The following is a 14,402-nucleotide window of genomic DNA, read 5'->3' on the forward strand; positions in this document are numbered from 1 at the left end:
ACTCCAACTAGTCCACACTAATGAGTTTTTGCCTTGAGTCTGACGGCGTCTCTCCGGCTAACTGAGTGGCTAACTAGTCCCCTGCTGCAGCCAAGCTGCTGGATGTCATGGAGAGCCTTTTATTTACTTCCTCTTGCAGTTATTATTTCCAACTATAAGTCTGTGTTTTCTGTTGTTGTATTTGTTTCTGTCTGCACATCTCCCTGTCAGTCTGCTTGACCTGTTTGTTCCAATATAGTTCTTTAAAAAACTCAAATTTTCTTGGCCTATTCCAATCTAGCAGATGACTTTCTCCAAATAACTTTAGTCCTGCTCAGGGTTTCTGCCTATTAAGGAAAGGTTTTCATTGCCAATGATGCAAAGTTGATGCTTATTAGTAAAGCCAAGTGGGGAATGAGATGCATCACTGATGGCTCAACTCTGTGATCACAAAGTAGATTGGTTTTTAAATGCTGCCTACAACAGACTCAACATTCATGCCTCACATCAAACAATACATGACAAGAAACACCACATAATTACAAAAGAGGTCCATGTTTGGAGGCATATCCCAGCATGCAGCTGGAGCCTCTTCTGTGTGGCTCCTCATCTTACAGTAGTTCATCCCAGCCGGTCATAAAAGAGTGCAGATGAGGGAGTGTCTCTGTGTGTTCAGAGAGCGAGGCGTTTTCCCTCTCCAGGGAAAACAGATCTGATGATCAGATCCCTTTTCCGGTCCGCCGTTTTGCAGCCCCTCACTTGAGCAAACAGAGGGGGCATTTTTCAGCCTCTAATGTCAGCCATGTGTCACACTTGGCTGCCCACAAGTTCAGATAAAAGATGAAAATATGTTAAGGCCAGAGAGATTGCACTTGTAAAAAAAAAAGGTAAACAAGGAAATGTGGGACTAGTTACAGGCAAGCTCCATATGTGCAAACCCCAACAAACAACTCTGGGAAAATGTGTCTGTGCATCACATGCAATCAATGAATATATGTATTCAAAGCCATTGAACCTAACAATATGGGGGCAGCAGTAGCTCAGTCTGTAGGGACTTGGGTTGGGTCCCGGTGCGGACCAAATATGGAAGTTGGTCTGGTAGCTGGAGAGGTGCCAGATCGCTTCCTGAGCACTGGCAAGGTGCCCCTGAGCAAGGCACCAAACCCCCTACCCACCACCAGCTCAGGAGCGCCTGCCAGGGGGGCGGCTCCATCACTCTGACATCCCTCCATTAGTGCATGTCCATAGGATCCTGTTTGTGCATGTGTGTATATTTCAGCCTACGTGTGTGTTGCATGACTTACAGAGTGTAAAAACAGAATTTCCCCTTGCTGGAATCAATAAAGTAAATCTTAATCTTAACAATATGATGTCACGGTTCACCTTCTTGAAAATGGGTTTTCTTGGGGTTGAATGTAATGTACCAACACAAAATGGTCCATAAATCTGAAGTGGAAGGAGATTCTCAAAATGATGTACAAACAAAAATAAATAAAATGCTTTGAATGCTCTGCTTTGAAACCATTAACTAAGGAATATGGACTATTTTAGTTTATCAAATGGGAAAAAAGCCCAAATTCAAAAGCCCAGTTCAATTCCAGGTTGTAACATGAAATGTGGAATTGCATAGAGGGGATGAAAACTACATAGCAGGTAATGGTTGAAGCACATATTTGACTATCGTCTTTGAACCACAAGAGCAGCAAGGCAGGTAGAAGTACATCTCTAATTAAAAACATGTATGCACAAATGAGGCCATCCTGTTTGGTTGTTTTCTAAAGAGCCTGTGTAATTTCTATGCAGGATAACAAATTAGTCATTGTGCACAGGGAGGAGAGGAGCCCCACGGGGGGACGCAGACTCTCAGCATTAAAAATACATATCCTGTAATGTATATTTATTCTTCTGTTTAAGCTCCAGATGCAGAGAGAGTGGAGGCAGGGGGATTCGGAACATGTGTGGTTCACCAGCGGTAAAGTAGACGTTTGTGAGAACAGCCGCCCACAGACTTGGTACTGCCTACAAAGAGATGCACTGTGTGATACTCAGCCCTGAGACGCACCATTAGTGTGGTTTCTGTAACTCATCTGCGTCCATGTCTTGGTTTTTCAACAAATAGCAGAGACAATAATAATCCATATCTGCTTATGAATGCTGGTACTCTTGGCCAACACACTACTGTCTCTCTGTTTGAGTAGGACGTGTGGGCGGATACAAGAGGAACCAGGCTGTCAGCACATGTTGCTCAATTATCATCACCATATGTAGCTAGCACTACAGTATGTCTCCAAGACTTGTGCTGTATTAATGAAAGAGGATAGCAACGGCTCTCGAGTAAATCATGTCCACTTCATTAATATCAAAGAAGATATAGAGCTTGTTTACTCCATTTAATGATGTTAAACTTATTCAAGTGGGATTTTGTTTGTCTTACATCCATTTGTTGCATCAAGTCAACAGATTTTTGGCAGAACACCAAGGTCCGTAACATTTTTAACCAAACCAATAATTTGACATCATATGGTCACAAAACACGGTTAGCGACCGTGGTGCAGTGGTTTGTGCTGTTGCCTCAAAAGAAGAAGGTTTCTGGTTTTAATCCCCGTTGGATAGGAGCCTCTTTCTCCCACAGTCCAGAGACTTACTCATTAGGTTAATTGGTGACTCTAAATTGCCTGTTGGTGTGAATGTGAGTGTGGCTGTTTGTCTGTCTCTACATGTCAGCCCTGTGATTAACTGGGACTGGCAACCTGTCCAGGGTGTACCCCACCTCTCGCCCAATGACAGCTGGGATAGACTCCAGCTCCGGGAAACCCGAATGGGAAAAGCGATACAGATAATGGATGGATGGATGGTCATAAAACACCATTCATTTTGTTTTTGTTTTTTCTTTTTCATTTTTTACACCTTAAATTCCACAAGTACTAAAACCAGGGACGTAAATGAGTATTCAAATACCTGTTAGGTCAAACAATATAACTATATTTCTTTAATTGAATAAATGTTTCAAGCAAATATGTTCAAATATTTTATTGTTTAAGCTTCTTCCATTTAGGACTTGCTTCCCTCCGTTTTGTATGAATGGAAACTAAATATCCATATAAAACTCCATATATCTAGTGATGCCTGTTTAAACCGTTGGAAACTTTTATGGGCTTTCCTGTCTTTTTTATAAACAAAACGGCAATAAAAATATCGACCTCAAATTGTAAGCTGCAGAACCAGTTTTAACTGATTTCCTAAAACTTGTTTGTTGTTGTTTTTTAGCTGCACCAAGATGCCTACCTCCATCATTTTAGTTGATTATGTACACTTGCAAAAAAAACATTCCACAAAAGACAGTTAAGGAGGTAATTTGCTTAAAATGCAAATAAGCTGCTGATTATGCATTGCCTGGGAATGACGAATGCTAACATGAAGCACCAGTTTCACATGGATTCTTTGCATTATTGATATTTTGCATATATTTATATCATCACTCAATTAAGAGTTTTACTTTCAGCAGCAAAATGGAAATAGTGCAACCTGCATGCATGGCGTTTTTTCTTTCCATCTTTGTTAAAAAAAGAACAAGAAATAGCTCCTAGTGTTTGAATCTCTGCTGCCATCAAAGCAGACTGTAATTATGAAAAACAAATATGCCATCATTGTAAGTGAATGAAAATGAATCTGGCATTGTTTCTGGCTGAGCACTGAAAAAGGGTTTGGCAGTGTTTGGAAGAGTGTTATCCTCAACAGTTTGCTTTCCCAGTGGGACAACATATTGTACGACCAAATGTTGCATGGATTAGAGACATAAAGCAGTTTCGTTTTGTTCAGAAGTAATGCTCCAAAATGATAACAAAGAAAGCATGAATGTGGACCTGTAACCAGTGCAATCCGACTGAGTTTTTAACCTTAACGTTGCATAGCATTTATAGGTTAGATATCCAGAGCTGAAGTCAAAGTCAACAAGTATGGCAAAGTCAACATGTGTGGTTGCATGTATTATCTTACATAGATGATTCAATCTAAACCTCCCTGCGGACGAGGAGGACCACGTCTATTGTCATTCAACTCATAACCCTCATTGATGACTCTGTGATGTATTTTCTGATAGGAAAATACATCAGTCAGAAAATACATCACAGACATGTCTTTTTGTACAGGAACAGCACACGCTGCCATAGTTTGAAATGCATTATAGTAATATAAGGACTATTCAATAATGAGATATGAGGTTTTTATTAGTGCGCTGACATCTGGAACAGTGTCTTTGATCAGTATTATCAGAATGGAGTGCCCCATTAATCAAACAGTGTCATAACAGCAGGCTTAAAAATCACCACCCTACAACATGAATTAATAAATAAACTCTGGCAGCCTATTAGAAAATCTGTCAAGGGTAAACATGATATTTGTGAATTCAGCGTACACATCCACATACCAAAACATCTTCTTGTAGCTATCTTCGCTGGAATATTTAGAACTAATCTGCTCCTCGTGTTTGATAGGAATGATGTTTTTTCACATTGTGCTTTTATGTAACAAACCAGCAACAATATGACAACAATTTTCCTTATTTCATTCACTATTGACGTGACTGTTTGTGTCCAAATCAGAGAGATAAGACCAGTTATATAACTGTTTCATCGGAAACTAACAACCCCACTATATTGGTCAGTATTTACTCTCAACTAGTATGTTAACACGTTTAACTGAGGTATATGTATGAACCAAAATAGCAGTACCACAAAGTCTGAGGAGGCAAGGTTTGCATCTTTTTGTTCCCCATTGCACTTAAACAATCAAACAGGAACCTTAGAGTCTGCATTCTTGTTAGCTGCCCTGTAAGGCTTCATGAATGTAATTTTAAAACCTTTCTGCAATGCACAACCATCCTTCGAATTTTGCCCTGTAGTCTCTTGACGCAAAAAAATCCCATGTGTCTCAAGAAAATGTTCCCTATAGACCCCAATTACACAAGAGATGTCTCTGAAAGTGCTTCCAGATACCTCAAACTGCAAACCAGGTAAATTCTTACTCTTTCATTATGAATTTTGGACCCATGGAGGTTTTATTTCTTAAACTGTCCTTAGCTGATGAAGCAGTTTAAAAAGTAATTTAGGCTTGGGGGGGGGGGGGGGGGGGGGTCAGGAGATACACTACTGTGCATAATCAGAGCGCTGGATAGATACACCTTAAGTTAGAAACGTTTCCAGCTTGATATAATGTTCTATAAACAGACATTTGCATATAATTACAGCTCAGAGTCTGGTTGTAGACCTCATCTCTCTTGTCTTGGCCTAGAGATGTTTTACTTCGCTTCTCTGAATTACCGCTGGCTACATCAGAAGCACCATACAGTTGTCTGTTTCTACCAAAGGCTTTATCATGGTCAGAATGTAGCCAATGGATAGCAAGCTATGGAGATGGATACCTGTTGGCTGACTACTGTGTGCATCACTTTTGACAATCACTTATGCAGGTCGTGATGTTTCTGCTTATCCTTCAATCTCTGAGTGAGGTTATCTTTACGTTTATTCTTAACCATATCCTGTCCTTTTTTTACAGATAGTTGTTCAGTTCTGTCACTAAATCATCAGATGAAAAAACACCCTCAAGCACTGACAGGAATCCAATACAATTAAGCATGATCAAGGTCCCTCACCTCATCGGGCCCCCCACACACTGCATGCTCCAGACTACCTTTAACCTTGCTCTTTTATATCATGCAGATCAGCTGTAATTATCATTCCATACATTATCACTTTATGCTCTTTGCCAGGGCCTTGCATGCACATCAGCATGCAGGGCATCATGTCTGCTAACCTCTGACCACGGCTCAATGCAGCAGCTAACCGCGCTCATTTAGACACAGCCATCACAGTCACACAAGGGCCTGAACTCTACAAAGCTTCACATAAAGTCAGACGTAAAAGACTTTAGATGAAGAGATCTGAGCTGGCTCTCCATTTCCTTTTAAGCTCAGCACAAAAAGTGATAACACAGACATTGAATTAACCCTTTGTAACCCTTTGTAACACTTTTTATTATTACAACTACAATAGGAATAAAACTTCAGAGGAACAGAACTGAAGAAAAATGTTCTCCTTACTCTCTGTAGTGAGTCTACAAGTGCTGCTGTGTTTAACTGGTTGTTCTGTTTTTTTAAGTGATAAAACGATCAACTCCAATAAGCAGTACTTCTGAATGACGCCTTGTGTAAAAATGTTTATTGGAGTCACTACAGTGCCTTCAAACTGCATCGTATTACAGTAAGCACAGGGAAAATATTGAAGCGCTGACATGATGATCACACACAACTCCCTGTGTGGCAGCAGCCTTGGAAGAATGAATAGGAAATGGGCTGCTTTAGTCTGCATCCATTATTCATAAAGCACTGTACTCCTACATGTCAACAACCTTTGTAGTGACACAGCCAAGCCATTATTTCCTCTTTCACTTACTCTCTCAACACGTCACACCCAGCGTCTCATATCATATATGATCATCTGTATCTGAAAGGCTGTCACCTATCCAACAAAACACGTTATTATGCAACTGTGTATGAAGCAAGACTGTTAAAAAGACATGATCCAACACAAACGTTCCAGTGAATACAGCAGTCTTGGCTGCAGCCGATCATGGTGACATTTTATGAGGTGCAATGGAAAAGTTATTGCATGTGCGGATACATGGCACAGAAAAAAAAAAAAAAACTGACACATGCAAAGGCTGAAAACATAAGTCACAAGGCTGGCTGAGACCTTGATGCGTCTCCCAGCCAGCCTTAAGAGTTTATGGTGCTGCAGAAATGAGGGGGGAAAAAATCACTGTTTCTATATGCACCATCACCATGTGAGACACTCTCGCCTGCTGCTCGGGAATCAATTAAAAAACACTTAACTTGTTTGTACTCAAGCAAGAAAAAAAATCAAATTAAAGAGTAATTAATGAGGGTTATTCCCTAAAATGTATTATTTGTATCAAACAAACATAAAGACACAGGCTGGCTTTAACTGCAATTTTTCAGACGTAACTTTGCACTTTTGTTTTAAAATGTTGTCGTTGTAGGAGGAACAGCATGGCAGAATTTACTCTTTCAAATTGAGTCTCTTAACCACCCTTAAGTTTTCATTGGTCACAAGGTTTTTTTTATCGATAGCCCATAAGCTAACGCTAGAAAGGCTGCAGTGCTGTTAGATTGTTATAAGGTGCTTGTTATAACATGATCTGGTCCATTAATAAAGTCAGCTGGAAATGTTTTAATAGCAATTCTTTGTCAGTTCATGTTTTTCAGTCAAATGTCAGTGGCTTTTATTACGCTGGGGTTTTTGTACACCAAGCAATGTAGAAGCTACAGCATGACATGTTCACTTTAAATACAAAGTCTCAAAATTTCTCCTCAGTAACTATCTTTCACAAGGTTTTTACTGTCAGCTGAATTATCGACAGAGGTCTCCTTAACTCCAAATTAATCAGACCCAGTATTTAAAACTTTTAAAAACAACTGGAAAAAGCAGGGTGACATTAAAAAGCTGTTTCTTTGACAAAAGCTAGCTGCTGCTAACTTGCTTGGACACGCTAAGCTTGTCTTTAGGTAGAGACACCTGTGAGTATTCAATATATATATATATATTTTTTTGTTGTTGGAGCAGAACAGATGGGTAAATTGAATCAACCAATAAAGTAGGGACACTTCATAATTCTGTTTCTCCATTGCTCCTTAGCCAGACCTCAGGAACTATGAGCAGAGTTGTTGCTAACATTAGCTTGCTCAAAGACTTCAATTATAGAACTGGTCAAATGTAATAAATGAGTCAATACTATTAAGTATTAAGCTGGAAATGTTGTAATGTCCTGCTGACAGTTGGCAGTAATGGAAATCTTTGATAAACGTGCAACTTACAGGTGCACATGACACTTGTTGAGAGGTTGGTTTTGCACAGAACTGATATTAAAAAAAAAGAGAAACAAATAGCCGCTTCATTTATAGTAGCCAAATCTTAATCAGCTGACAAAGATTGGCCCTGAAAAATAAAATAAAAATGCTGTATCGAAGACGATAAGGAGACATCCGTTATTCCATGAACACATGTTAAGTAGCAGGCCTAAGTTTCACACTATTTGCATCATCTTTCAACTCCAGAGACCTTTGACATTATCATAAACATGAAGCTCTCTAGGAATGTGTGGGTGTGACGTCTCATGTAAGGTGACTGTGTAACAGATTCACACAAAGATCACACAAACAGCCCAAAGGAAATCCACAATGGCATCACTCTGTTTTTCCTCTTGGCTGTCAGGGCGATACGAACAAGCCTGTGGATCTACTTTTGCTTTCCACAGAAACCTTAATATTTACTTTTGCTAGTCATTCATTCAGATAAAATGAGGTGGATTGAAACATGTTTAATGCCAGAGCTGGAGATGTTTGCTTTCACTTCAGTTAGAATCAGGCCACATAGCACGGGGAGTTAATCTCTTCTGGGCTCCACCCTGCTGTCCCTGAGCAGGTCAACCAATTAGGTTTCCATTTATTGCCCTAAAAGTTTTTCAAAAGTCATATGAGTTCTTATTTAAAATCACATCTGTCACTATGTGCCCTCTTAAGCAGATAATGTTAAGTAGGGGAGTTTGTGAGCCAGTCTGTTGCCTTTCTGTCACTCTATCTGCAGTACAAGCTTAAAGGCAGACAAAAACACAGAGATCACAGTGGTTTTAAACAATGTGTTTCTCTTTGGAGACCCATAAAACAACTGCCAAGGTCACCGCTCAATCTCTTGTAATGTGTCTTTTAAGAGCTTTGTGGTGCACTTTGTAATGTGCTCATGTAGCGACTGACACAAATACAATAGAGAAACTATGTGTTGCCTGAAGGGGGGAATACACCCATATGACTGACTACTGGGCAGCTTTTTTGGAGTGACATCATGCACTACATGCACAAGAGACTCTTATTCAAACCAGAAAGGCTTAGCTTTGTGGTTCAAAACCTGGGTTTAGTAGCCCCCAAGAGGTCCCAAGATGTCAATTTGGACAACGAAATATTTATGTTGCTACAATAGACATCACAATTTTTAAAAGGTGCGATTCTAGAAAACAATATGCTGATAGATGAACCCAACTACCGTACAAATGAATGTCCCTCCTTGCTTCAATGGGACTTCAGATACCCTCATATTAATGGACATGCATTACTAGGGAAACTCTTAACAGGCAATATTGCATCTGTGCTGTCTTAGAGTAAGTGAGCATCATTAGGTCAAATTATTCTTTATTGCTTACATGATATAGCTCCGTTCCTCATGTGGAAGACAGAATGATGGCATGAGCTGGAGTACAGTGCACAGACTCTACCTGTTGCTGTTAGGCTGAAATTATACTGTAAGGTTAGTTTGGGCAATTTGTTGGTTTTCCCATTTAAAGGGGCAGGGCTGTGTACAAAAACTGGGTTTTTAGTGTAAGTAAAATCAGCAGACCAAAAGGATTTTTGGGTAATACATAAACCAGGTGGAGTAGTACATTTATCAGCTGGAGCAGAAATAGAGTTTTTCTGAATGCACTGGACACCAATTTTGCAGCAAATTGACTTGGAAAAATACTTTGTAGACATGTTTCTAAAACAAGTTAATTACAGAATAATGGACTTTTCTCAGAGTTGTCAATCAATTCTAGAGCTGATCACCTCTGCTGAGCCTCTATGCTCATTACATGTCTGCGGACAGTGCTGAAGGTATTGTAAACAATGGTTTTGATGGCTTTCTGTTGGGAAAAAAAACTAATCGATGAAACTGTTTCCAAATCCCCCCAATGCATTGTTTTCTGCATTTTATTTTCTGTAATTGACCTGTATGTGATCAGACAATATCAGCCAAATATATTGGTGACTCTACTCATAAATCTACCTTCAGTAATTAAAAACTGGAGGGGTGCCTCTGCCTGAAATGCATTATTTGGATTAAGCATCAGTCTGAACTTGCAGTTCTCACAGTTAACCTAGAGTGATCAATTGTTGCCTTTTTGACCCCATATGACCCCTTAGTCAAAAAAACACATATAAGAACAGAGAAGTGCTGTCCAAGCTAAGTTTCTAACCGGTTGAAGCCCTATTTAGGAATGACAGATTGATTCTTTTGATCTCCTCGTAAAAGTTATCCCTCTCTAGTGTCTCTTGTGCTCGAGCTCACTTTTTATCTCAGAGGAGCAACTTCCAGTGCTTCTTTGAACAGATGGTGGGTGAGCACTGACGCATCTAAAAAGGGAGAACCTTGATCTCGATCCAGCTGTTTCAATACTGCAGTGGCCCAGCTAAGCCTTAAACGCAGCTGATAGTAAACAAAGACAAATCTTGGACAGCTGGAGTTTGTACATATATCTATCACAATCCACAGTAAAGCCTTAGTTGCCTTCTCCAGCAGAATCTGCGGGTGTAACGCAGATGAGATGGCGAGTGTGTGTGAGTGTGTGTTTGTGTGTGGATGCATGAGGGGGAGGGTTGCAGGTAGCAGTTTGCACAGCTGTAGACTGTCCCTGCAGTGGCCATGTGTTTTATTAAGGCCTCTTCTGATGGAGACGCACCCCTCTCTGTGTCACTGAGGTCCCACCTCACTATGAGGCTATGGGGCTTTCCAGATCCAACCAAAGTTATCCAAGCAGGAAGCAAAACACTTCTAACATGCTCCGTTTCAGCTTTTCTTGGTTTTTCTGTTCTTGTTGCGCTTTTGGACCTGCTTTCGATCTTAGTTCTCCCTTTTTTTCTGTTTAAAAACACTGTCAGCGACAATTCAAGCTGTTACTTTTCACCAAACGACCCCCTCTCATTACTCATGTCATGACTTTGTGTGTTTTTAAGTCAATTTCTTAGCAAGGTGAGGGTTAAATTCTTATCTCCTCACTCTGCATGGCTAATAGCACACGTTATCATTACTAAATCATTTAAGCGTGATGCCAACATCCAAAGGCAGGCTGCAGGGTTTGCATTCTGTAGCCCTAGCTGCAAGCACAAACAAGCCTACGGTTGCAACATGCTGCAGCTTAATGCGCCATAGCAAGCTTCCACTAAGGCAAGCAGAAAAATGACAAAAACGAAGATCTTGCCATGACAATTCCTTTGCCTAATTCATGAGCTGTTCTTTCGAAAGCGGGCTATTTCTGCCAGCATATATCAGGAAAGTCCTGGGTCAAACAAGACTCATCCATAGTTGTCTTGATTCTCTACCAATTAGTTCCTTCTCCGCCTATTCTAGGAAAGAAGCATACCTTCAAGCAGGGTGTTGTAGAGCGCAGCCCAGCATGTTGTCCCGACGTAGGAATCTGAGAATTTCCAAGATTAAGAGAGGAGGCAGAATGAAAGACGCTGCTGGGATCAGCTCCAGGTGGGTGTTTTTTTGAGGGTTTGAACCCAAGCGAGCTGGAAGAAACTTCAGGTATGCTCAGCGCCTCCCTCTCTAACTCACTGTGCATTTCATTAATCACCACATCTGTTTGTTTCACCCTGCACACCCACGCTCAAATAACATTCACCGAGCTTTCCAATACGCCATTTTACATTTCTGACTATAGCAGAGGAAAACACGAGTATAAACACCATCTTGGTAGTGTGTCAAACAGGAAGGTTTGAAATATCTACAGCAATTAAAAGCCTGTTGAGTATTTGCACTGTTTGATTAAAAGACACAAGAACAAACAACCTCTTATTTCTTTGATAAATTAGTCCCAGCCGTGAAATACATCATTGCTTGGATTGGATACACAGCTGTTATTCTCCTCATTTATATCCAGGCAGAGATTAAACTCTCAAATACAAGCACAAACTCTAATGTGATGAAAGTCAAATCAATCTGCCTCCAGCACTCAGCAGTCAAATGTGATTTCTTCCCGAATCCGAACACATTCTCATTTGTCTCGGCGAGCAAAGACTATGTGTTTGTTTCACTGCGTTCTCATTAGCTTCTGCCACAGCTATCCCCTTTCTTCCCAAGGTCCAAACTGTATAATTGGAGTGGAGTTCATACCGGAATATTACAGACCGGCCTCGTACTGAGACGAAAGAGAAAGCAAAGACAAAATCAAGATATGGGATAATACATCATGAGGGTGCTACATGAAAACCAAACTGAAAGTTGAAAATAATCCAGCCACTGTTTCTTCAAAGTAGGTCTTTGGTTTGAGCTAAAGTTTGGTAGCTGTTTCAGTAGAATAAAAGCTCTGTGTGGTTTTCAGATTTCAATCATATACTAAGAGCTTTTTTTAAGAGTGTGAGAAGTTACAATAGCTAAATCCAAAATGATTTTTGCACCACATCTGTGGATCCTTGAGGTAGCATCAGTCTGCCTTGCTCCGTCATTCACTCTACAAAAGTGAGCCGTTTCATAGGAATTGAGCAGCATCTTTCTAACATGAATTATGTGAGCTGGCTGTTTCCAATGTTGATACGTAAGGGTTTTATGTACAGCAACAGCACACACATCAGCTCACTCGGACTTGAAAAAAAGAAATCTGAGGATGCTGGCAGGAAAAAACTTTGGCTAAATTCACACGTGCAGCTCATCCTGAAATGGTCATTTAGTTTCAGGAGATTTGAGCAAGTGTCAAAAACGACTTCCACAGAATGAATGACGGAGAACGTTCTGTTATATTAAGGTATGTGTTTTCTGAGTGGGGCTGATGCAGTCAACACAGACAAGATCTCCTGCTGCACAAGCTCTCGAAAAGAGGCGCCGGTCAGGATCAGTTGGTAGAGCAGGAGACCCACATACATATAAAGAGGCTATAGTCCTCAACACAATGGATGCAGGTTCAACTTCAGGCTCTCTCTTCTCTGCCCATATTCCTTTTTTTGTCAGCTGTCCTGTCCAATAACTGCAAATTGCCAAAAATTCTTTATATCAGCCATCATATTGCTATTGAAATCAGTCTAAGGATTACCATATCAGTCGGGCAGACTTATGTGACAAAAGTTAAGCAAATTATTTTCTCTATGACACTTTGACAGAATTTCATTTTTCGCAACGGTGCCCTAATTAAAGTGTTTCATTCGTAAAGGATGTCAAAGTCTGCTCTCTTGTTCATGGTCAGTGTAGCACAGTCTCTATGGTGTCTTAGTTCATTAAACATCTGTTGATCTCTCCTTCCCTCTACCCGGCACCCTGCCATAGACAATCTGCTGCATGGATGCTGATCTGTTCCTGGTTCTGACCTCTGACCTCCCAGGGACCAGACCTCTCCTTTGGGAATGAATATATTGTGTCCAATAATGATGACATTACAAACCCCCACTTAATTTAAATGTATGCAGCCAACATTTACGCGAGCAATAGCATATTAAAGAAGAGTCAAAATCTGAAGAAAACTATGAAAAAGGGGAATAGTCCCCTGACAAGTCTGAGCATATTTCTCCATGATACCAGCATAGCCTGTTTTCTCCTAAACGATAAACTGGCTGAACTGCAGCCCACACAGTCGAGCTATCTGAAAAGTGATCTTCAATGTTTTTGAATCCAAACGACAAACAAAAACAGATAAAGGAGGGAAAATAAAAAACAAAAGGTTGAGATGAGGACAGAAACTCCAAGCGCTTGTTCCATTAACCCATATTGACGCACCGGCTGAATGTGTCGCTGCAGGTTGTCAAACGGAGAGCTTCCAGATTATTCAAAACACACGGTTTAAAAAAACAAAACAAAAAAAAACATTAGTTAAAACGATGGTTTGTGTGACTTGCCATGTCCAAGCTGTACCTGCACCTGATATACTCGGTTCAGCCCCCACCCCTCCAAACGCACACACACACACACACACAAAGAATCTACGGTACGTTGCTGTGCGTAACGGACAGGTAACGCTGTAGTATGTGACTGAAAAATGACAGAACATTTGACGTTTTCCACGCGCCACAACACGAGTCAGGACGCAGAAGACAAGACGATGACATAAAGCAAATCATATGACTCACCTGGATGTCTTCGACATTAAGTCCAGAGCGCGGAGTGTGCTGGAAAAGGCGAGGCGATGCTTCGGTGTTGCCGCCTGTCACCGGGAAAGGAGGAGTTTGTGTTTACTCCAACATAACAGAGCTGGCTGTCAGCGAGCACACGGATCCGGTCCCTGTTCGGCGAAGAGAGGGAGACACGCTGCGGCCACAAGCGGTGTTACAAGAAACCAGAGGACCTGAACCTCACAGAGTCTAACGGAGTCTCACGGGAACACAATGAAGGCAGAGGATGGGCGTTTACAACATTTCCATAACACAAGTGGAAGGCTAATCTTTTCAGCAAAGTGGTTCCCTTTTGATTTCATACTTTTTTTTTTTTAAATACTTTTTTGACAACATTTTTGTGGACTTTTTTTTATTTGTTACAATATTTTTTTTTATGTAATTAGAATTTTTTATTTCATGTTTCATGTTTTTTCCTGAAAAATCTTTTACGTTTTTTGAT

The 14,402-nt window shown here is 40.5% G+C and overlaps 1 protein-coding gene across 2 annotated transcripts in view; it reads right to left on the reverse strand.

Annotated features, from left to right (window-relative positions):
- ptprea (protein tyrosine phosphatase receptor type Ea) overlaps positions 1-14,067 on the reverse strand; it is a 61,223-nt gene extending 47,156 nt beyond the window's left edge. For both annotated transcript variants that reach the window (XM_020644724.2, XM_020644723.2), the window contains exon 1: positions 13,919-14,067. The gene's annotated coding sequence lies outside the window, so the exon portion shown is untranslated. The remainder of the gene's footprint in view (positions 1-13,918) is intronic.
- Positions 14,068-14,402: the final 335 nt, after the last annotated feature.

The sequence above is a fragment of the Labrus bergylta genome, chromosome 21 (genome assembly GCF_963930695.1).
Source record: "Labrus bergylta chromosome 21, fLabBer1.1, whole genome shotgun sequence".
NCBI lineage: Eukaryota > Metazoa > Chordata > Actinopteri > Labriformes > Labridae > Labrus > Labrus bergylta.